Below are 25943 nucleotides of genomic sequence, written 5' to 3'. Positions count from 1 at the left end.
ATTTTGTCCATCTTGTAAAAAATGACAACATTTGTGTTAATTGATTACAAAAACCACAATCTCATTAACTCTTAATAAAACTTCAAAATTAATTATATCTCTATATTATGTTTTTTGACACTTTTAAAAACCTTATTCGTCAATGACCCAAATGTATGGCCATTATACACAAAAAATAATGTAATGCCAAATTCCTGTATACTCTCTTTCTGTATTTCATCTGCCATTATAAGGGAGGGATAAACGAAAAGCTCTTCCTGTGCCACCATACAAATACTGCATAACAATGCACTAATTAGCATAACATATATTTCTCATCCTTATTACTCACGCCCACCATACAACCAGCAAGAAGCCTTTAATGGTGCTGTAGAACATCTCTCTGCATTTAACATGTCATCACTCCTCTGCCTGACTGAATTTCTCCTCCTGCTCTGACAGATCCTGCCAATCACGGATGAAATTATGGATGCATTTCGTTTGGCACCAGAGGAATGCGGAGTGGAAATCAGCATGAAGACAATAAAGGAATGGTCAGAGAATGAAGGGAGGAGAGGGGAGATGAAAAGAGGAGAGTGAAGGAAAAGAGGCAGGGAGCTAGAAGAAAAAAGGGTGATGTCACTGCCTCTTGATGGCAGCCAATCAGAGGAGGGGAGAGGCAGCGAGGGAGCCAGGAGAGGGTGTGTTTTCCTCGCACTGCAGCATCAGCAGTGAAGAGAGGCCACAATCAATCTGACACAGAGCAAGAGACACAAGAACCTTCAGGGACAGATAAAACAACAGAGTTGCCAGAGGAGGACGGAAACCTGAAGCCGCTTTAAACCTGCAGAGGTAAGAAGAGAAGGTTGTCAGTGAGAATGTCAATAGTATTTAGTGTCTGATGGATGTCAAACAGAATTTGCTTGATTTTGCTGATTTTTCTTGTGGTTAGATGATCACACCTTTGAGATTTAAGATGCAATGATGTAGCAGTGGGGTTGGTGTGTGGTATAGTAAACTGGGGCTATTCCATTTGAAATAATTATAATGTTATAGTCAATTATGTGTTTTTTTTTTTTAGTCATATCTAGTGTTACATTTAGGACTTCAAGTATGAGAAAAATATATATTTTTTTAAGACTTCAGTGTGTTAGAGGAGCCAAATGTGTTTTGATAATTATTTTTTATGTGTACATATATAGATTTTTTTTATTTAATTTTTTTTTGTAATGTCATATTGTCTCCTTGAGTTGCCCTGTCTCATAAACAGAAACAGTTCTCTGGTGGATTCGCAAACATCCCATGTGATATCAGCAACAGGCTCTTCTGTTTTTAATGCAGGACTCTTTGCATGTTAGTACCTGTCTTGCTGCATGTGCTGGTCTGGTTGCATTTTGCAGCTTCATATTTACCTAGGCGTAATGCAAACATTTGTTTTATTTAATGATATTTACTTCATTGGCATCAATAGCTTGCTTTGGTACAGTTGGTAGTCTTATTTTTAAAGGCTTTAAAATGCATGTTTTATTAGTATCACTGTTTATCATTGTTAATAATTCATGTATTATCTATATGGTTGGTCCTGCCTCCCCCGTCGTTTTGCTGGGCCGTTTAATTGTGTTGATCACCCTTGAGAGTATTGTGGTGGTGAGAGTATTGGTGGTCTGCAGTGCTGCCTCTCGCAGTGGTGTGATGGTGTGTGCACGTTACAGAAAACAAATAATGATGCTTGGATGGGCCAGGCGACAATAGCAAATATATGTGAGCAAGAGCATTGGGTGGGGCCTGCGTTTATTTTCCGTCTCCTAAATGCAGACACCCTCACCTGGCAGCACGCCAGCATGTTTGATTCAGGGTGGGTCTTGCTCACAGTGCTCAGGTTGCAAATTATTAGCTCTGTTAGCAAAGTTTATGGCATACTGCACTACATAAACTCTTGTCATTAAATTAAACAGAATTCTCCTTCATGCTTGGAAAAAAGTGGTACCATGGTACAGTGATTATATTCATAATATATATTCATTATTATATTCATGGTACCTATGGCAATTTCATGGTATTCCATATACGGTATTTTATCAATGGTATATCAATGGTACAATGGTAAAAGGATTATACTATAGGCCTATTATTATGTTCATAACCGTAGTATTTTAAGTTTACTCTATATACTTATAGAGTAAATAATACCATGATTATATCATAAAATTTACATTTTTAAACAAAAGTACTCGGTACTACCATGGTACAGTGCTTATATGTATATTATTGGACTATTACTATGATATTGCCATCAAATTTAAACATTCATTTTAATCTTACAACAAATGTACTGTGGTAGTACTGGTATACATTGATTATTATATTCATAAACCATGTTATTTACATGGTATTCAAAAAAATACTGTCATAATACCATGATATTGTTGTAAAATCATTCATTTACCCTTATGAAAAGTTGAAGGTACAAATGATTGCAATATTCTTAAAACATTGTATTTACATGTTAGTTTATAGAATACCATGATAGCATGAAACATATATTATATTTATTATATTATATTATATTATATTATATTATATTATATTATATTATATTCAAAAAACAATTACAGTGCTATTTTGTGCCAAGTGTAGAGCTGCTTATGATATAATGATATTCAAAACCATGGTATTTATGTGGTATTTCAAGGTAATCCAAAGAATACCATAGAAATACCATGATTTCTTGTGTGTGTGTGTGTGTGTGTGTGTGTGTGTGTGTGTGTGTGTGTGTGTGTGTGTGTGTGTGTGTGTGTGTGTGTGTGTGTGTGTGTATAACATTTTGATTTACCCTTACAAAAAAAGTACTGTGCCAGTACTAGTTGATAGTGATTTATATTATATTAAATTATTATAGCTTTCAATCAAAGTTTCATGGAATTATTTGCATAATTTTCAGATGAATTAATCGCAATTAATCGCATATATTATATTATATTATATTATATTATATTATATTATATTATATTATATTATATTATAAACACTTACCATGTTATTTTAGCAAGTGTAGAGCTTCTTATGGTATAATGATGACCATATTCAAAACCATGGTATTTATATGATATTTCAAGGCCCTTCAAAGAATACCATACTAATACCATATTCTGTTGGTAGAGCTACTTATTGTGGTTCATCTTCAGTTTATCTCCCTGCAAAGGAATTTTGACTAGTTGCTTGTCGCTGACAGACAATGGCTTGTGTCTTTCCAGGATAAATCACTCTGAATTGATTATCGACAAGGTGTCTGTAGACTGCAAACAGGTGCTTAGGCCATGAGAGTGTGGCGTGATATCCGTTCTCTGCTCCACATCCATCATACTGCAGGTGATCTTGCTTTTACGGTGCCATACCATCAGTCTGTGTGCACAGAAAAATATGATCTGCCTCTGCAAAATCTTCTCCTCAGAGGCAGAGGCTTTAATTGAGCTGTGTGCACAGATGGATGGACGAGCTGGAGAGATTTAGGAGGGATGAATGAAAGGAAAGAGGGTGGGGTCACTTTTGACAGGCGAAGCCGTTGCGCAGGCCGATAATATATGTGCACTTATACTGTCTGAGGAGATCAACAGGGAGAGAGAGAGAGAGAGAGAGAGAGAGAGAGAGAATGGGTGCAAGGTCAACGAGGGAAGGGGCAGGAGTGGGGAGGGATCTATTAAAAGAAGGACTAAGAAAAAAAGCCATCATTCTTCTCTGGCCTTCATTTTGACCTGCTGGACAGACTACAACTATTGCATTTCCACCTAATGCTGGCATGTTGTATCCCAATCTTGAAAAGCACAAGGAGCTGGATGAAAACTGTTTGAATAGTATTAAATGAATACACCAATCTGACTCGTGATGCAGCCTATATTCAAAAATCATACCATGTTCCTTCATTTGGCTAAAGGAGAACTAGCTCCCTGACTGAGCCTGGTTGATCTCAAGAAGCCTGATGGAGTTTAGGTTCCTTGCCACTGTGGCATTTGGCTTGCTTAACTGGGGTTTAAAGTCACCATGAAGTCACAGTTTGAAACCTCCACCTTATTTTTTATGAAATATTGCAGTGTTTATTGTAAACTTATTTATCTGTACACATTATCATTTTATTTTTTTTAAATTCATGTGCCCTCGTTATTTTTAATCAAAACAACTTCCTGATCCTCTTGCAACAACATCTCTTCTCTGATGACGTTTTTCGGTGTGAGGGCGGGACATCCAGCAGTAGAAAACCACAATGATCCAACGATCCAATTATCTCCGAATTAAAAATCAAGTCCCGCCTTATAATTTTCCTTAGTTTCAGAAGCCATTACACTTGAATATACAGTACGTCACAATAGGGAAGATAAGACTATCACAATTTCCATTTCATGCTGACTTTAAAGGGGTGATTTTACTTTTTTAACTTTAGTCAGTGTGTAATGTTGCCGTTAGAGCATAAACAACATCTGCAAAGTTACGATGCTCAAAGTTCAATGCAAAGGGAGATATTTTCTTTTACAGAAATCGCTTTTTAGGTACTACAACAAACGGCTGGTAGGGACTACAACAAGCTTCTTCCTGGGTTGGTGACATCACAAACCCCAAAATTAACACAAACCCTGCCCCTGGGAACACGCAACAAGGAGGGCGAGGCCTTGTTGGGCTGCTTTAGAGAAGAGGAAGAGTTGTTGTAGTAGAGTGTTGCTGCCATGCTGTCATTTTACGCCGAACTGCTTCACAAACGAGGGTCAATTCAATGCTGGATTTGCACAAAAGATTAACATGACGGCACATGCTAGTCGATGAGTTGAATCAACTCCACAGCAACTACATAAAAGTATCCTCTAACCATTCAGAAACGTCCAGTTGAATTCTATGTTGTAACTTCTTCCTGAGTCTCTCCATCAGTGTCCGACTTTGAACAATGTAAGGCTGAACACCGTTACTGACAATCGTCATTTTGGCTGCGTGAGATTCTCCAGTTTTGTTGTTGAGCAACTGAAGCGCGAGCTGTTAAAGCTCCGCCCTCTTCTGGAAAGGGGGCCGGGAGCAGCAGCTCATTTGCATTTAAAGGGACACACAAAAACGGGGTGTTTTTGCTCACATCCAAATAGGGGCAAATTTGACAAGCTATAATAAATTATCTGTGGGGTATTTTGAGCTGAAACTTCAGACACAATCTGGAGACACCAGAGAAGCTGAAATTAACTTGTTTTATAATACAGTTATTGAACTGAACTGAACAAAGGCTGAGCTGAATAATGACACTATTGTCTTTTTAGAGCTGTTTTACAGTCGAATTTAAACTCATATTTGATGAAATTATACTGTTATTTTCCTGTTTATTACTGTGAAGCTGCTACGAAACAATCTGTATTGTATAAAGCACTATATAAATCAAAGTGACTTGGCTTGACTTGATGGCCTCCGTTTTGACATCCAAAACACCATCATAGCATCATGCAAGAATAACACTAGAAACGCAGCTCTCAGATGCAGAGCATCTGTTGTGAATGTGCTGGTTACAGAGGAGCTCTGGGGAGAAACAGCACAGCCCACGAGTCTCCACAGCCACCTGTTATCGCCTCAGGGCCTCGGTGTCGCTGGCTCATCCTGCTCCCGCACGCATGATGGGCAAAAATCCCCCCACAACACCTGTTTTAAGTACCCATGGAGTGGCGAAAGCTTTACAACCTACTGCTGCCGCTCTGCTGACGGGGTCGGCCTCCACAGAGAGACACATACATTAGTTAAACCCATTTGCAGAGCCTGGTGAGGCTGCGGTTGGAGCGTTTCTCTGCAGACAGGAGGGGGATGACAGTGGCAGGACAGAGACGGTCAGACGAGCCTGGAGGACGACAAGGAGGGGGGCAGGATGCATTAGGCTGATTTAAAAGAGCGCATGATGAACAAACTCGCCTGTTAGAGCAGAACAAGTACTAATAGGTAAAAAAAGGTGTTTGTGACTTGCTCGAATTTTAACACAAGATCATGAGATGTTAGGAGAAGGAAGGAGAGATATAATTATTATTATTTTTTTCTGTTTGTCGAACCAGTTGGTTGAAATAAAGTAACCAAGGAGAGAGTGAATATCATTTGTAACCCTGTATAAAAAAATCTATTTTCATGTAAAAATATTAGTTAAGGAAGAAAACAATGTCAAGATGTTAAACAATTCGCTCTATTGTTCTTTTTGGCACTTGCAAGTGATTTTTTTTTTTTTTTTTTTTTTTTCTTGCTTCTTCAAGGTTATATCTTTATTCATGCATTGCCAGCCAAAATACTTCTTCAGACTGCAATCAAAGTAATGGGTTCTTGAGAATGAGTTGCATTTTTTTTTTTTTTTTTTAATCCCCACATGCAAAGCTTCACAAAATGAAGCCAATCATGCAATTGAGACCATAATGCATCCATCTCAAAGAGTCGGCCCTAAATATGCTGATGAAATTAACTTATGCTGACAGAGGTCACTTTAAATCAGTCAATTCTTTGGATTTAATCACCAAAAAGCAGGCGTAAGTTTGACGATAAATCAAAAACAAACCAACACTGTCACCATAGTTGAAACCCCTCTTGTGCAAAGGTTTTCTTCTCTTCATAAGACTAGCTGCTTGTTTTTGACAGCAGAAGTTGTAACTAGCTTTGTTATTCAAAATGTGTAGGTTGTGAATGTCAACATAAAGCAACAAAGTAAAAAATTGTAAAGGAAAAATGCAGCTGTGCTAAAACAAGTGCAGTCTCCTCCCACAGTTGGGTGAAATAAAGCCATGTCTTTGTCCAACAAACATTCCTCTTTATATCTCTTTTTAATAAAAGAGACATTATTGACCAAATGAATGAGTGAACTCAGCGTGAATCTCTGCTTTGTGAGAGGTCTCTCTGTTGAGTACTGTGTGGAGATGTGTAGTCCATTGTCATAAGTTTCCCATAATAGCAATTTCACTGTTCTTCTACCTAATTTGATTCTTAAAGGGTTAGTTCACCCAAAAATGAAAATTGTCATCAATTACTCACCCTCATGTCATTCCAAACCTGTAAGACTTTCATTCATCTTCAGAACACAAATGAAGATCTATTTGATGAAATCTGAGAGCTGAATTCTGTCCTTCCATAGACAGCTACGCAACTACCACTTTTGATTCTTCAAAAGGTTCAAAAGAGTTTGTAAAACTAATTCATATGAATTGAGTGGTTAAAGTCTCTTTAGAAAATTTGGATTATCGCTTTATATGATGAACAGGTTTAAGTTATGCTTTTATTCAAATATAAACATTGATCAGCAAACATAAACAAAATCTAAACGGAAACTGCTTGATGCGCGAGAACAAACCTCTTCCGGAAGCTCAAATGGACTTCATTGGTTCTTGCACACGTCAAGCAAACATGCTTGAGCTTCCGTTTACCACAACTGATGTGTGTGCTGGTGAATGTTTATGTGTTAATAAAAGCCTAAGTTCAGTCTATTCATCATATAAAGCAATTGAGTCTCTGGAAAATTTGGACTAAACCACTCAGTTCATATGGATTAGTTTTACGATCTCTTTATGAAGTTTTTGAAGCGTCAAAGTGGTAGTGCTCTATGGGGGGGGACAGGAAGCTCTCAGATTTCATTAAAAATACCTTAATTTGTGTTTCGAAGATGAACAAAAATCTTACGGGTTTGGAATGACATGAGGGTGAGTAAATAATGACAGAATTTTCATTTTTGGTTGAACTAACCCTTTAACTAAACATTTTATATTATATCAATCTTTACATAATGCCTACAGCTGCGGTGAATCATTTTTTTGTTTGTTTTTTTTACATAATTTATTCATCATTTATTGAAAATCTGCTGTTTGGAAGATTTTATTATGAGATGACCTGGACTGGAATGGGTGACCATATTGTTGCCGTGGGCTGACAGTCTGCTAGATTAATGACTGTGGAGATCTGTGGCTTCTTTCTTATCATAATAAAAGATTAGAAATTCAGAAATTGTCGCATAAGTGTGGCTTTAGTCTGTTTTTTTTTTTTAGTCTGGGTCTACATCAGAGATGCTTTATGATCCCAGACCAAGGCCACGGTCTATTTCCAGAATCTTTTCATGCAGGGAAAGATGTCTCAATAGCCAGTGTCCTCTTTAGTGTACCTCCAATGTAATGAGAGTGTATTTAAAAGGATAATTTTTTTTTTTTTTTTTATCATTTATACTAAATGTTTTCTTTTGAGAATATTTTTAATATTATTAGTATTTTCATAATTTACATTTATTGAACATTTAATATTTGTTTTAATATTTTATGATTTTTATATCTTTAATATTTTTGTTATTTTTATTTTACCATTTATCATTTCTTGTATTTAATTTCATGGACTGACAGGTCTGAATTTAGATGGATGTGGACATGAATGATAAAATTACTTATTAAAGTTCATGTAAGATTAAGTTTTAGATTTTGATATATATTTAATCTTTAATATGGTAAGATATTTAATATTTTATTTTAATATATACTTTTAACTTTAATCTCTTTTTCTTTTTCTTTTTTTTTAAGCATTCAACATTTCCCCTTTTTCTGTTTAATAAAATTGACAGCCTGGTTCTTGGACTCACGAGTCTGCATCTAGATGGGTCTAGTCTGGATCTGAGTCTCAATAGGTCTCATTTCGATCTGGGACATCTGTGTGTAGTCTGAATCTAATTTTGTGTCTTAATGGATCTAGTCATGGTCTGGGTCTCAGTAGGTCTAGTTTTGCCCTGGTATTGGTCTGGTCTTCACTCCAGCTCAGCTTTCCAGTGCTTTTCAGTTCTCCAGTGGTATAGCTGTGAGAGCGTTTGTAGGTTTGTGTGACAGGCCTGGGGCTTTGAGTGTTTGTTTTAGCGGAGTCAAAAGCGTTATGTCAGGCATGATATATTCATTACTGCAGGATCAGTGCTCTGGTGAGTGTGATCCCCATGCACTCTGCTAATTTAATCTCACCTACTGTGTCGTCTCATTTCACACTGCACTCGCCAACCACCCAGAAGCACTTTAAGACCTGGGGATGGTGGGGCAAGTCAGGACCAAGAAAAGATACAACACATCCCCCTTACAGAGCTAACGCTCACTAATCAAGAGAAAAGAATCTCGACAATCACACATTTTAGCTGTCCTTTCTTTGACAAGGCGACTGCACACATTTGAATGATTCAGACGTTAATTGTAGTCTTGATGCTGTAGTTGTGATGCTCTGCTGAAGTGTGAAGTTTGATTAAACCACCCACTTTTGCTACCAGACAAATAAGCAGCAGACTAACAAAACACTGTAATAATGAAGCACATCCTGATTTTGCAGTTAGACATGTTCCTGGGTCAACATATTTTTTTGATCCTGGAACAACATTCCTGTCCGAAAATTTAATCCTAACCATATCCCTACCCCTAAACCTAACCCTACTCATAACTTATAATGTAAGCCTAAACTTGATATAAACTGTAAACTTGTTCCCCAAATCTAATTTGGTTGGAATGTGTTCTAGGATCAACAAAGATGATGATCCAGGAACATGTTGCACTTGGTGAAATCAAGTTCTGCAATATGGATGCAGAAGAAGCAGACTAACAAAACACAAAACTGTAAAATAGACACTTAAAGGTGCCCTAGATTCACAAATGTAATTTACCTTGGCATAGTTAAATAACAAGAGTTCAGTACATGGAAAAGACATACAGTGAGTCTCAAACTCCATTGTTTCCTCCTTCTTATATAAATCTCATTTGTTTAAATGACCTCCGAAGAACAGGCGAATCTCAACATAACACCGACTGTTACGTAACAGTCGGGGTGTACGCCCCCAATATTTGCATAATGCCAGCCCATGTTCCCAACATTATGAAAGGGATTACACAAGGGCAGCCAGTTAACGTCTGGAGCTGCACACAGCCGAATCATCAGACTAGGTAAGCAAGAACAACAGTGAAAAATGTCAGATGGAGCAATAATAACTGACATAATCCATGATAGCATGATATTTTTACTGATATTTATAAATTGTCTTTCTAAATGTTTCGTTAGCATGTTGCTAATGTACTGTTAAATGAGGTTCAAGTTACCATCGTTTCTTACTGTATTCACGGAGACAAGAGCCGTCGTTATTTTCATTTTTTTAAACACTTGCAGTCTGTATAATTCATAAACACAACTTCATTCTTTATAAATCTCTCCAACAGTGTAGCATTAGCTGTTAGCCACGGAGGACAGCCTCAAATTCACTCAGAATAAAACTTTAACATCCAAATAAATACTTTACTCACATAATTCGAAGCATGCATACAGCATGCATGACGAACATCTTGTAAAGATCCATTTGAGGGTTATATTAGGCAGTTAAAAAAAATTAATTAAAAAAAATCTATGGGGTATTTTGAGCTGAAACTTCACAGACACATTCAGGGGACACCTTAGACTTATATTACATCTTGTGAAAAAGCATTCTTGGGCACCTTTAAAACATGTTTCTTGTTGGTCCTGGAACAACATTCCAATCAACCAATCAGATTTGAGAGACAAGTTTTCAGTTTGTCAAGTTTACAACAAATTTAAAACCAGGGTTAGGTGCTTCTACATCAGTGTTATTCACCTATCATTTCCCTCTGAATTTAGAGATAACTTATGGGTAGGGTTAGGTTTAGGGGCAGGGGATGGGGTTAGGACTCAATTTTCAGACAGGAATGTTGTTCCAGGATCAACAAAACTTGTTGATCTAGGAACACTTCTAACTCGGCAAAATCACGGTGTCCCAATAATAACCCTATCCTATAATTAGAGAGAAATGATAGGTCAATAAAGTCTTGCATCAGGGCTTAAACGTATCTGTGACGAGCAGGGCGGGCGAGAGCCGTGAGGGAACGGCGTGAGGCCGGTGACGCAAGTGATAACGAGCATCACCTGCGAGGCGCACCGGCCTTGAGTCTCTCACGGAGGAGCTCCGGGAGCATAAAAGGAGGAGCGACGACAGTGAAGGACAAGGCCTGGACTTTATTTTATGTTTTATTATGTTTGTGTGGCCGGCAGACGTCCGCGAGGGTCTGCCAGCATTACTTTCGTTTTGTATTTGTTTATTTTGAATTAAAGTTTTGTTGAATGTTCGCTGGTTCCCGCCGCCTCCTTCCTGTACATACGAACTGTTGCAGTATCTCTCAACCCAAGCTGTGCACCATTTTTGGAAAGCGTTTCAGATGCTGTCAGTGTCACAGTTTTACAAGGTTGCTACACAAAGTTGTGATCACATTTGCAAAAATCTGTTGAAATTTTGCAAGCAAAAAAGGTCCATTGCCTAGTGTAGCAATGTATAAACCGCAGCTCGCAGAAGTCACTTTCAAACCAAACAGCTTTTTATCGATCAATGCAGCAAATCCACATGACGAACTTGAACCTGTTGAGAAATCTGCATGGAGAAATCTTTCGCCTGTACGTGTATTACCTGATTGTGAGAATTCCTATTGAAATGACTGGATTCCACCTGCAAAAATTTGTCGTAATGTGACCGCACTATAACCAAAGTCCCTTTAAGACAAGTCATTTCACTCGGCGGCCATCTTTGAATCGCCTCTGGGGCATCCTGGGCATCATGCAATCTCTTTGAATGGGGAAACTGTTCACCAACCTTACGATTAAATTTCATATTTGAAATCACCAATGAAATCTAACAACAACCGGCTCATAAATTTAGTTTCTAAACACTCGAATCATGACAAAAAAAAACTATTTTTCAGGCTGGATCAAGCTAATGCGCATGCGCAGACCTAAATGCGTCTGACTGTTTCTATAGAAACCGGTGATTCTAACGGCCGCTGAAGTGACGCGATGACTTTACCAGTCAGCGATTGGCTTTTATTTAGAAGGCGGAACTTATTCCGCCATATTGCGCGTTACACTTTCTCCCATTCAAAACAATACGAGTGACACATCTTGTGTTATTCTATCCATGGGTTTCATGTGACGTCACTGTATGTTATCGCCGCCATATTTGTGTCCGGTCACAGCTGCGCGCTCTGTTTAAGTCTATGGTGACAGCAGCTACAACTACCAGAGGAAGGCCAACAAAACACTCTCAGAAGGTTCACAACAAATTTACAATATGTCTGGGATATGTGGTGCTGTTAGCCGTTTCAACAGTCGTCAGAACTACAAATTTATTTGATCCCAAAGGAGTTAGATCGGCGGAATTATTGGCTTCATTCAGAAAGGACCACACCACTGGCAGCCAAACAGCAACGCACAACATTAATAACTGCTTGGACTGTAATTTACATAACATTATAATTGTATACAATATTGTATTAAAATATTGTGAATTCTAGTTGGTGTGTTTCGGCGTGTTATTACAGGATGAACAAATTCACGACACGAGCTGACTACATTACTTAGTTCAAGTAGCATGTGTGCATGATTTTGTGCAAATATAAGTTGTAATTTTATGTCTGTCTTGTATAAATATATATGAATTACCCTATATAGGATGTGTTCCTTTGAGTTAATTAACCTTCTAGCAAAGTGCTTAATTTTACGGGTGTTCATTCAGCGCGTGCAGCTCAAATAATACTGTTATCAAAATGAGATGATTTGAGAAAAAAATTATTGTTCGTGATCCTTATTAATCAAACCATGTGTTGCTGAATATAATACGAGAACAATATAAGAGCTAGTTATTAAAATTAATGCATTCATTTTTTTTTTTTTTTAAATATGAAAGTTTTAATATTACTGTAAACATTTAATGACTTAATCACTGCTGTTTGAGCTGCGCACGCTGAAGCTGAAGAGAATAAAAACACATAAACTGAAAGTTAATTAAATCAACGGAACACATCCTATATAAAATAATTCAGATATTTATACAAAATGAAAATAATACTACAACTAGTATTTGCACAAAATCACGCATATATGAACTTAAAGTAACGTCATGGAATTCCGAAACACAGCAAATAAGCCCAAATAATTAACAACCTTATGTTACAAGTATATACGACTATATTATAATATATAAAAGGACAGTCCCAATCATATTAATGTTTTGCCTTACTTTTTGAGCGCTCGCGCTGAAGCTATATGATCATCAGCTCTGTGGGTTATTTCCTCAACGAAACACATCCTTTATGAGAATAATCAGATATTTATACTTCATAAAATTAATATTACAAGTTTTATCTGCACAAAATTACGCGAATGCACAAGTGAAGTTTGAACAAGTTATGTAATCAATGTTTAACTCCAGTAGACGCCCTCTTCCCACAACAACACGCTGAAACAACAACATAGAGAATTCAGAACATTTTATTACAATAGTGTTCTCGTTATAAATGTAAATGACAGTCCCAGCAGTTATTAATGTTGTGCGTTGCTGTTTGGCTGCCAGTGGTGTGGTCCTTTCTGAATGAAGCCAATAATTCCGCCGATCTAACTCCTTTGGGATCAAATAAATTTGTAGTTCTGACGACTGTTGAAACGGCTAACAGCACCACATATCCCAGACATATTGTAAATTTGTTGTGAACCTTCTGAGAGTGTTTTGCTGGCCTTCCTCTGGTAGTTAGCTGCTGTCACCATAGACTTAAACAGAGCGCGCAGCTGTGACCGGACACAAATATGGCGACGGGCATAGCGGAAGTGACGTCTTTGAAACCCATGGATAGTCTTTGCTATAACAGATGAATTTGAGCTTTGGACAGTAATGGCAATTTACATTACTGAAAGGGGAAAAAAGACCCGTAAGCTGCATGCTTAATTTAATTAAATGAGTTTCTACAAGTATGCATGTATGTCGTATGAATACCATATGCATGTTAATTGTTAACTGGACTGGCACTTCAGAATCTCGGTGGAAACAGTGCACCATTTGAGTATTCTTCACCTAATGTTTAATGAATACTGCATATTTGGACACGAAACAGTGCTGGCATTCTAGTTTGCCACTTCGCTCCATTTTAAACAGTCTTAAAAATGTTGGCTAAGCTCCTAACTCTAAAATCTGATTGGTTGATAGCAAAATTCCTCCAATATCAGCTAGAATGTTGATCCAGGAACAGGTCCTGATTGGATAAATCACATTTAAAAAATTCCAGTGGACCAAAAGTGTGACATTTATACACAGAAATCCTCTCGATGCATCTTATGTATTTTATTTCTTATGTATCTCAATGTATCTTATATCCTGCTCTATCAGTGGATGGTTTTATTACTAGAAACATTATCACAGTTAAGCTTTGTTTACTCTGGCTTCAAGGAGTATGTGTGTGCGTCCATGTGTTGTTTTCTCAGGTATTTCAGCCTTCACTTTCTCCTCCTTGCATGTCGTGTGAGGCGGTGCGTGTTTTCGCAGACAGGAGATAACTGGGGCTGAATGTAAAACCAGCAATGGCTGTGTTTATGATGTTGATGTGATACTGCAGTGCACCACTGCAAAATTGACTGTGCTGAATCTCGACGCACACTTTAGGGAAAAAGGAGCTGATAAACAACAACAAACTTGAGAGATGTTATTCCGCATGCACACATTTGGAGTGAGCAAAGCAAGATGAAAGGGCATGGAAGAGAGGAGAGGGAGAGAGTTATGTTTAACTGAAGTGCTAACGGTGGCAAATTGGGGGTATGCTGAAAAATGAGCAAACTGAGGGGACAAAAAAAAAACAGAGATGGAGAGAGCTCATGGAGAAATTATACAGGGTCATAAACAATGCTAACAAGCTTAATGAGGTAATTATGCAGTTGGACAATGGGATGACCTGAGGGGTGATGGGCTGGGTGGGGCTCCCGGATGAGTGCAGGATGAAGATGCACATCAAGAAAGAGAGTGTCATGAGGGGACAGGAAATGATCTTTGAAGAGAGCCAGGGGAACAAGGCTGGGAGGAGGTTCACAAGGAATGAGAGAATAGGTGGGGAGATGATTTTTGCGATGGATAGAAAACTAGATTTTTGCATGAGAGTGACGCTTGCCCTTGCAAATGATTGCCTTAAAGATGTTTGGTTGATACGTGTGTTTTAGGTGATTGCCAGGGTAGTTGCTGTATATTTGCAAAGTTTTTTGGGTGGTTGCTGGTAAATTGATATGCAGTTGCTAGGCCAGTGCATTGCCAGTTCCCCAGTGTAAGTGGATTTTTTTCCCCATCTAATTGCATTTTTGTGCAATTTTTTCCACCCATTTCATCATTCGTTGTAAAGAAATGGCTCACCTCTTCTCAATAAGATGCTCAATTTGAGGTATAATTCATATCTGTGGCACAAACAGTATGGGACACCATTATGTGGCAATTTGAATACTTTAGGTGTAATGGTTTGTTCAAATCTCTAACCATAATAATAACAGTGATGATTCCCTTACCAAGTAAGCATTACTAAAAGTGTGAAAATGCATGTGAAAGTGCATATATATATATAAAAGGGAGCGGAGCGAGAGTGAGATGATGCCTGTAGCCATTAAAATGTCACAGCTGACAGTGATAAACTATGACAAAGTGCATACAGACACACTCACACATGAAATCAAAAGCTTGCGCAGCACACACACTCGCAGGATGCCACAAGCGCAACCACCCCCTGCAGAAGATAACGGCCTGCTTATCTCATCACCCATGACACTAATTAACAAACATCCTTTTACTGGTACAAAAAAACTCAAAATTCACATCAGGTGCGGGTTGATTTCCCTTCTCTTAAGGCTAACGGAGTATGGAGACCACTGCGTCTGTTGTCACAAACATTCTCTCTTCTCATTCACTCATCCTTCCAGTATTTCGTCTTACACCCTGTCGGCTTTCCTTCTCCCGCAGTGAAGCCACTGTCAGGCCACCTGTCTGGTTTATTTTTATAAGGATTAGACATGCGTTCCGGCGGCTCTCTTGTGTAAAAGAAGCTACAATGAAGTGTAAATTTCTGTGACATGTAAGCTGCCATTGCTATGACTGTGGCTCACACGCTCTGTTAAGTGCCGTGGAACGCTTCCCACTATCTCTGTTGCTCGAGCCAGAGAAGATTCCTCTGATCGCCTGTAATATACACCGAGGCTAGTAACTCAATCTCCTCTAATGTGGCTGATAATGTCTCTGATAATGACATGGATATGGAAGGCTGGTAAACTCATTTTGAGGAATGGAGGTTGACACCGGGTCGGATATGCTGACCAGTCCTGAGTCGTCCACCTTGGACAGAATGGATTAGGGAGACCATCATGGAAACTTAATTGGATTTGGGAGAAGATGGTACTGGTGTTTTCTTGCTCTGTCTTTGCTCCATCTGTTATATTACCCGTGTGTGTGTGTGTGTGTGTGTGTAGGTGTGTGTGTGTGTGTGTGTGTAGGGGTGTGCGTAAGTGCGTGTGTGTAGGTGCGTGTGTGTGTGAGATATCTTAATGAATGGCCATGGCTTTGGATTTTGGTGTAGCCTAAACCAGTGATTTTTAACTGGTGGGTCATCATGGCCCAAAAATGGCCTATGGTAAATGCAGAGGGGAAAAAAAATTGAAGTAAAAGTAATATTTGTATTAGTAATTCAGATGGCTGTCAATCAAGAAAGTTTCATGCAATTATTTACATAATTTTCAGATTAATTAATCTTAATTAATCGCAGAGATCATATATTATATTATATTATATTATATTATATTATATTATATTATTCAGTTGACAGCCTTAGTAATTACACATATACTTGTGCATGGATTAAATGTATTAATATGTGACCGTATGATAAATAATAGTTTTTAAAAGCCCTATATATTATATTATATTATATTATATTATATTATATTATATTCCTAGTAATTAAAGGGTTAGTTCACTCAAAGATGAAAATTCTGTCATTTATTACTAACCCTCATGCCATTCCACACCCTTCGTTAATCTTCGGAACACAAATGAAGATATTTTTGTTGAAATCTGATGGCTCCGTGAGGTCTGCATAGGGAGCAATGACATTTCCTCTCTCAAGATCCATAAAGGTACTAAAAACATATTTAAATCAGTTCATGTGAGTACAGTGGTTTAATATTCTAAAGTGACGAGAATATTTTTGGTGCGCCAAAAAAACCAAAATAACGACTTTTAAAGTGATGGCCGATTTCAAAACACTGCTTCTTGAAGATTCGGAGCATTATGAATCAGTGTATCGAATCTGCTGTTCGGAGCGCCAAAGTCATGTGATTTCAGCCACTGGCGGTTTGACACGCGATCTGAATCATGATTCGATACACTGATTCATTTGTGCTCTGATGCTTCATGAAGCAGTGTTTTGAAATCGGCCATCACTATATAAGTCGTTATTTTGTTTTGTTTTTTTGGCGCACCAAAAATATTCTCGTTGCTTTATAATATTAATATTGAACCACTGTACTCACATGAACTGATTTAAATATGTTTTTAGTACTTTAATGGATCTTGAGAGAGGAAATGACATTGCTGGCTATGCAGGCCTCACAGAACCATCGGATTTCAACTAAAATATCTTAATTTGTGTTCCGAAGATTAACGAAGGTCTTACGGGTGTGGAACGGCATGAGGGCGAGTAATAAATGACAGAATTTTAATTTTTGGGTGAACTAACCCTTTAACTGCATATACTTGTGCATTATTATGAGCGAAATAAATGTATTTGATTTAAATCAAATTTACTGGCTTATCAACATTTAAAAAGGAAGAAAAAATGCTTGCAATATCTTTTGTTCTTAACCCTGAAACAAAACCAGTAGACAACCACTAGTGTATTCGTCTGGCGTCAGCTCTGTGTAGTCAAACACTCTTTCTAGGGCTTTTCAGTGGTTCTGTAACTGCCGGGAAAGGGCAGTGCGGATCCCCATGTGCTCTCTTTCTCTCTCTCTCCTTTTTTCTCTCCATTTCCCCTTGTGTGCTCTGTTGAGATTCAGCCAGGAATCAGGGCCAACTACCGCTGTCATCTCTTATCAGCCTGGAGAGAGGGAGAGAAAGAGAGACGAGCGAGAGAGCCCCGGTTACAGCTGTGTCCCCTTTTGGAGTACATAACCAGACACATAAAAAAGAAGGAGAAAAGGACAAACTGGCCCCAGATTACAGATGCGATTGGGGGGAGAAACGAAAGAGATTACAAAAATGCGGCATATACTCGCTCTGTATGTGTGTAGTTGCTCACTGGGGCAGCATTGTGATGTATTGCTTTATATAGAATAAGGACAAATGCGCTGCGCTGTGCTGTGTCACATTACTAGAGAACAGCCAGAGAGTATATCATGACCGAATTGCTTGCGTTTGATCCCAAACATAGTGAAGTGTCATACCACACCCCAGACTTTAACAACTCCAAGGCAAAGCTGGTTGCGGGAGATAGCGTGTTGCCTTTGATGGGCCCAAATCGGTATGTGCTGAAAGGATACGACCGCTGAGTCTGAAATCGAGTTCCACAGTACTTTCTGTTGGGAATAATTAGATTTGCCTCCAGGGAAAAAAAACGCTCGTCAGAGGGACACATATTTGCCCGAAAGAGGCAAAGCAAGAAGCCATGGCCGACACCCCTTGCTTTGACTACCTGTAGAGAAAATTTACACGTGATTGATTTCAACTAGCGTGTAAAGGAATGGGTAATTAATATCAGTTAACTTTAATGACCAAAACTGCTTGAGATGGAGTTTTGCATGAATGGTTTAGGGAAATATAGTTGAAACAGTATGTTTGTTGTTGTTTTTATGAAGTTATGGTCTCTTGAGTTTTATTAATGGGACTGCGGGTACAATCTGTTTCTGAAGTGATGGAGGATGTGTGTGTTTTCATGAGAGTGCAGTGAGTGAGTGGTGTTTCAATGCAGAGACGGATGTGAAGAGGAACGGGCATCTGAGAGCAAAGGAAAATGGGATATTGGAGGAAGAGAGATTGACTGGAGTTATCGATAGAGACAGCTAGTTAACAAAAACAAATCTTCCCACACTTCATCACATTACAACGCATCTGCGTGGGTGGTTGACATTTAAGAAACTTAGAAAAAGACGTAAACAAGATAAACACAATATTGCACGTGGCTACACAAAAAAAAGTGTATAGTAGTGTATTTAACTACTATATAAAATAGTATATTTAAATTTCTGTCTTTTTTTTTTTTTTTTTTTTTTTTTTTTTTTTTTTACATAAGCCCGCCTTACATAAAATGTAACACACTCTGATCTTTATCTTTTCCTGAGGATTGTAGTAATTTGCTCCCTGTCCTTTCCTGTTCCCTCTGCAATAACATATAACACCATTAAAATCTATCTCTTGCTGAAAGAAATGAGATTTGAGAATTGCAATGGGCTTTCTGAGAATTTGAAGTAAGAGAATTTGATGCATTATAATGTTCAAAAACAATACGGTTGGACTTCAAAAGTGTTAGATCCTGCTGACTTGCCAGGAATCTGTTTCCTGTCTCATCTTGAGGTTGAAGGTGAAATCTTGTCTGAAGTTCCTGAGTTGACAGACTGTGTAGGGGCTTTCGCAGCAGTTATAGGAACTCTGTTATAGGAACTAGCCACAATCCTGTTCCCCAGAGAACTAAATGTTCCCCTAGGGCTATTTTCCTAGTTGCATTCACTCCGCAAGTAGGAACTCTGAAGTGACGTAAGCCGGCCGACAGTGACATCATTTAAGCCCTGCATTCGACAACTCCATAGTGTAAAGGTTGAAAAGTGCCTAGACTTAAGTGTCGGCCCATTTAGCACTGTTTTCCATGTTTGTGGAGTAAATATATAGGCTATAAACTGTTTACATGACTTTTTTAAAAATGCCGGGTGCCGGTGTTTCGTATGGCATGTGTTCGGCCAATCAACATACTCTTACATCACTGATAGTTCCTATTGTGCTGCATTAGAGCCTACTGTGAAATAGGAGCTAATTTAGTCCCCCAAAAAGGTGTTCCTATAACTAAAATTGTTCCCAATTTTTGTGGCGCAAACACGGTTGCCTGGAAAATTCAGCCTCACCGCTGTACCAGCGGATGAGTCTGGTCGCCATTGAATCAATTCGATTTCTAGGGTGGAGCAAATCTGAGCAAACAGCAAGCAGAGTAAACCAATCAGAGAAGGGCGGATAGCATAACTGCATAGCGGTAACTCCGAGCTTGGAGGCCTTCGTTACCTGCTGCTCCATGAGTGCAAGTAGAGGAGACACCACGACTACAACAGGAGTTTCACACAACGACATCTTCTTTGCAACGAGCGGAGCTAACTGATATATTAAGCTTTTCCCAAAGCCAGTGGGAAGCAAAACGTCGTCTTTTAAAATAAAATCTTCTAGTGCTGTCAGCTGCTGGGGTTTTAATGACTTAATGTGTTTTTGGTCATTTAAAACTGAATTCACGGCTGAAAAGAACCAAAGACTATAGAATAACACAAGATGTGTCACTCGTATTGTTTTGAATGGGAGAAAGTGTAACGCGCAATATTGCGGAATAAGTCCCGCCTTCTAAATAAGAGCCAGTCGCCGACTGGTAAAGTCATTGCGTCACTGCAGCAGCCGTTAGAAGCACTGGTTTCTATAGAAACAGTCAGACGCGCGCCTCTGAAACATGGCAGAAGAGACGCGCATTAGCTTGATCCAGCCTAAAAAATACATTTTTTTTGTCATGATTCAAGCGTTTGGATAAAACATTTATAAGACAGCTGTTGTCAGATTTCATTGGTGATTTCAAATATGAAATGTAATCGTAAGGTTGGTGAACAGTTTTGGAGAATTTGATGTTTCCCCATTTAAAGAGATAGGGCATGATGCCCAGGATGCCCGAGAGGCGTTTCAAAGATGGCCGCCGAGTGAAATGACTTGTCTTAAAGGGACTTTGATAGAACAAACTCTCGGGTCTCGCGTGCGCCATCTTTGTTGATATTGAAGGGACTTTCGCCGCACCAGAGTGGCGCTGTTTGTGTCACTGAAATAAACGAATCTGATTGCACTGTACGGTTTGGAGTTGACTCGAGGCACGACGGAGGGCGGACTGACTAGACTGATATATCTTGTAGAAGATATATCATTCTGGACTTGCCAGGCAACAAACACGCCAAAAAAAAAAAAAAAGGTACTTCCGAAAAAAACTCCTAGTGTGAAAGCCCCTTGTGATAAAGCTTGAACCTTTCAGTGAATTTCATCAATCTGCAAAAACAATGATTAGTTTGGATACTTTCAGACCAAATGTAGTGTTGACTGGTTTTAGGTATCAGACAAAACGTGAACTGGTTTTGAATATCGGACAGAACATTGTTTAAGGGTTTTGGATATCAGATGAGGGGATATTTTCTGATGGGATCTGGTCGAGAGACAGGATCTATCAAAATGTTTAGTCTTTGCCTGAGTTAGCATCCTCATAGCATATCAAATGACTGTACAACTTTTAATAACCAAAAATGTAAAAGTTTTCCATTTTGCCGTTGCATTTTATGACTCAAGTTCTGAAAAAGTTAATGGCATAATAGCAATATCATATTTCATTCTCTTACAAAATCTTTCAGAACTGCTAACCTCTGTATTATGTATGATCTGCAGAATTTATAGTGCTGATTTAAAAAGAAAAAAAGACGGTCTGGAACAGGACATATTTTGATCTCTATTCTGAATAGATATAAATGAGCACTGATTAAAATTCTAGAAAACTCAGCAAATGCATATGAATAATGAGGACAAACAAGCAGTTTCCATGAATATGGTGCCCTTTGCTGTCTCATTAGTTTTTTCAAAGCATAAAAGGCAAAAATCCCAGATTTTAAATGTTACAAAATAAACCCAACATAGAAAATAGCTAGTTTTAAACACATCAAATGCTTATCTTCTCTTGAAGTTATATTCAATTCCTTGTAGTATTTTTAATTATTAATTCAGTTTAATTACCAAACATGTAATATTTAGCTGTGTCCCACATTTTTGGTACCCTTCTTGATTTTCCTCCTTTTAAAAACAGTGATACCTAAGAAGTAACATCATTTGGACACTTTCTACAGCAATTTTCTTTTTACAGTAAAAATTTTTTTAAATAAATTGTCTATTTAATTGACCCTTCGTTGTGAGTTTGATTGACAGGCGATCTAACAATCATATCGCTGAATCCACCATTTTGTCTGACAAAGCAGTCAGGGGAGTAGCAGATTAACGTTGGTGGACTTGAACTTGAAAAATAGTGTGTACTGACATCTTTCCATGGTTGAAATAACATTCCTTATGATGTCCATTCATGTTTATTTGATGCCAAATGAACTATTAGGAAGAGATCTGTTCACGAGCCGCTTAAGCTGGCACTACAGTGATCTGTCATGACACATTAAAGGTGCCCTAGAATCAAAAATTGAACTTACCTTGGCATAGTTGAATAACAAGAGTTCAGTTTATGGAAATGACATACAGTGAGTCTCAAACTCCATTGTTTCCTCCTTCTTGTGTAAATCTCATTTGTTTAATAGACCTCCAAAAACAGGCGAATCTCAACATAACACTGACTGTTACGCAACAGTCCGGATCATTAATATGTACGCCCCAATATTTGCATATGCCAGCCCATGTTCAAGGCATTACACAAGGGCAGCCAGTACTAACGTCTGGATGTGCACAGCTGAATCATCAGACTAGGTAAGCAAGCAAGAACAATAGCGAAAAATGGCAGATGGAGCAATAATAACTGATATGATCCATGATTACATGATATTTTTAGTGATATTTGTGAATTGTCTTTCTAAATGTTTCATTAGCATGTTGCTAATGTACTGTTAAATGTGGTTAAAGTTACTATCGTTTCTTACTGTATTCACGGAGACAAGAGAGCCGTCGCTATTTTCATTTTTAAACACTTGCAGTCTGTATGATTCATAAACATATCTTCATTCTTTATAAATCTCTCCAACAGTGTGTAATGTTAGCTTTAGCCCGTTAGCCATGAAGCACTATCAAACTCATTCAAAATCAAATGTAAACATCCAAATAAATACTATACTCGCATGATCCGACGCATGCATGCAGTATGCATGACGAACATCTTATCAGGGTTATATTAGCTTTGTGAACTTTGTAAATGCACTGTATTATAGTGAGATTTTAAAGGGGGCGCGCACTAAATCGGTGCATAGTTAATGATGCCCCAAAATAAGCAGTTAAAAAAAATTAATAAAAAAAAAATCTATGGGGTATTTTGAGCTGAAACTTCACAGACACATTCAGGGGACACCTTAGACTTATATTACATCTTGTAAAAACTGTTTCTAGGGCACCTTTTAAACAGCCAAAAAATGGTATTTATTGTTTAAATTTCCTTAAAAATGACAAAATTTGAAATTTGAGACCTTGTTTCTGTCGACGCGTTGTCAGTGTCTTCTTTGCTCCGCGATGTATTTTTCACTGCGTGAGAAAATGATGTGTTGCGAGAGATTGGCATGGCTTGACGGACGTAGCAACAGTAACTAAAGGGGGCGGGTCTTTGCGAACAGTCAATTATGTTATTTAATCAGGTTTTTAAACTCTATTTGTTTAGTTACAAAATTCTGGTTACATGGTTGAAAAAATATAAGCCTTATGCAGTAAAAAATGACTAGAATATAAAACAGCTCATATAATATTAAACTTTTGACATAGTGAGGTTGACAATCAATTGTTGAACTATAAAAAACCCTTTTTTATTTATGTGTTTTGGACCCATTTTGCAGCCTGTTCATGGAAAGTGCCACATATTAAGACAGCTACTTCTTAACAGTGTTTGACAGCCTGGACTGTAACGTCACATCAACCATCCGTGTGTTGGGGAAAGCATAAGGGACATGCAGAAGTTGTGCCAGGAAGAAAGTAGCGACAGATGAGGAGAGAGAGAGAAAGATGGGGGGGATGGAGGAATGGGGGAAGGGTTGGGTGTATGGCTGCGTGCCGCTAGAGTCAGAGGGTTGTCATGGTGATTGGTGTGAAAAAGAAACAGGCAGGCTTGTATTGACACCTTGCTGTCACACTATTGGACAGCAGTGCAATCCATTCTCCATCCGAGCATGGCAGAATGAATCACTGTGTTTTTACACCAGTCCGTCCGGTCTCAGGTTTAGCTTCCTCTGCAAATGCACTGATACCACACAGACTTTGCCAGCACTGGCAGTATGGAGTACGACAGACAGTATGCATTACACAGTACACTCACTCAGCCAACATGACCCCATTTTCTCACTATTCAGACAAAGACATTTGAATGACAGTCAAATCGCTTCAAACCGATTTCGCTTGTTCATGCTGCATGAGCCACTAATGGCTTATGTCAATGTGTTCATGCATGTGAACTGCGGAAAAACACACACTTGGTCTAAACGTCTGCGGTGCAGATGAGATAAATATATAGTATGACATTGGCTCAAGAAAGATGAATATCTCAACTCAATCTCTTTTTTTACATAACACATATCCACTCGACCTACAGAACCCGCATCCGCAGCCTGCAGGCAATGTCTCGCTTATTTCTTTTCACAGATCCCAAGAGTCGCTCTTTTTTCGATTATATCAGGAGCACTTAGAGCCAAGTGCTGCTTTTGCAACTTTTAACAAAGTTAATAGGGTTGGTGGTGGAGAAATGTTCCTTTGGTCTGGTTAATCGAGTCTTTATGATCTGAAAGCCAGAGCAGAATGAACATCTGATATTATATACCACATCCTTCCAATAAAAAGATATATTTCTTGACTATATTGTTTCACTTTCGTCATCTGTGTACATGCCACTTCACAGATGAGGCAAGGCCGCTGTGCTTGAATGCAAATCCTGTGGAATACTAAAGCAGGGCTGACCTTGACCTGTCAATACTTCTCATTTCCATAAGAGAGGAGAGGACTAGCGCAGATTAGGTGTGGCCTAGAATTCACCTACTGATTTTCCCATTCACTACATAAGAAAGAAATAAAGACATTAGGTAACGAGACAAGAAGTCGTGAGGGGATCATGAATAATCCAAAGCAGAGATGGCTGATAGCTTTAAAGATTGCTGAATAGGCTAATGGACTTAACTGCTTTGCTGAGTGTTTTCCTGTATACAGGTTGAGAGGAAAGTACTTTGTAACTGCACTTATGTTTATTTATTTGGCAGACACTTTAAAGGTAGTGTATTGTTTTACGATGTTAAAATACTTTCTCCTATCCCAACTTAATATGCCGACTATATGTAAGCTATTTGTAGGTTGAGTCCATGAAAAGTGTAAACAGTGGCACTGTGGCACTAGGAAAACATTACTTGCATGTTTAAGCAAACAAACATGGCAACCAATATAGTGAGTTCGGGGTATGGCTATCCATTTAGCTGGCCTATGATCATTGAGAGTTTTTGCAATTTAACTAGGTGTTGTAACTACCTGGCCACCATTTGAAGTGATTAATGATTTTTAATTATAGACTATTTAAATAGTCGTGTTGTTTTATATATATATATATATATATATATATATAGAGAGAGAGAGAGAGAGAGAGAGAGAGAGAGAGAGAGAGAGAGAGAGAGAGAAATGTAAGTCATAAAGACACTAATTTTTCTTTTGAATTTTATTTATATTTTTCAAAAGCATTTTAATGATTTTTTTAATCGATTAATCAAAAGCATCTAACAAAATTTTGTAAATATATAGTGTGTGTATATACAGTATATACTCTATAAATAGACAAGGTTATTTATATAGAACATTTCACGCACAATCATAATTCAAGTGCTTTACATAGAAAAGGAATTACAACAGTTGCATAAGAACTAAACATATAATGCATAAGAAAAAGTAGCAATTGTTTTTAAGTAAATGCTAAAATACTATTTCTGACTTCCTGAATCATTACATTCAATTAAATGAGCAGAGAAGAAAGAAAGGAGAAAAATAAATGAATATAAGGAATAATTGATGACAGGCCATTAAATTATTAGAAAATATTGCACCTACACCTCAGGTGTGCATTATTTTCTAATAATTCAATGGTTCGGAGTTAATTATTCCACTTATACCATGGTAACCACACCTCAAGACATTG

At 38.1% G+C, this 25943-nt stretch overlaps 1 protein-coding gene across 4 annotated transcripts in view; it reads left to right on the top strand.

Moving 5' to 3' along the window:
- The first annotated feature begins 369 nt into the window (after positions 1–369).
- l1cama (L1 cell adhesion molecule, paralog a) overlaps positions 370–25943 on the top strand; it is a 70284-nt gene continuing 44710 nt past the window's right edge. For 2 of the 4 annotated variants that reach the window (XM_048179155.1, XM_048179154.1), the window contains exon 1: positions 370–831. The gene's annotated coding sequence lies outside the window, so the exon portion shown is untranslated. The remainder of the gene's footprint in view (positions 832–25943) is intronic. The other 2 variants (XM_048179152.1, XM_048179153.1) reach the window with 2 other exon arrangements.

This window comes from Megalobrama amblycephala, linkage group LG24 (assembly GCF_018812025.1).
Source record: "Megalobrama amblycephala isolate DHTTF-2021 linkage group LG24, ASM1881202v1, whole genome shotgun sequence".
Lineage (NCBI taxonomy): Eukaryota > Metazoa > Chordata > Actinopteri > Cypriniformes > Xenocyprididae > Megalobrama > Megalobrama amblycephala.
Note: the sequence above shows the minus strand (reverse complement) of the source record. Positions and strands in the feature narration are given on the sequence as shown.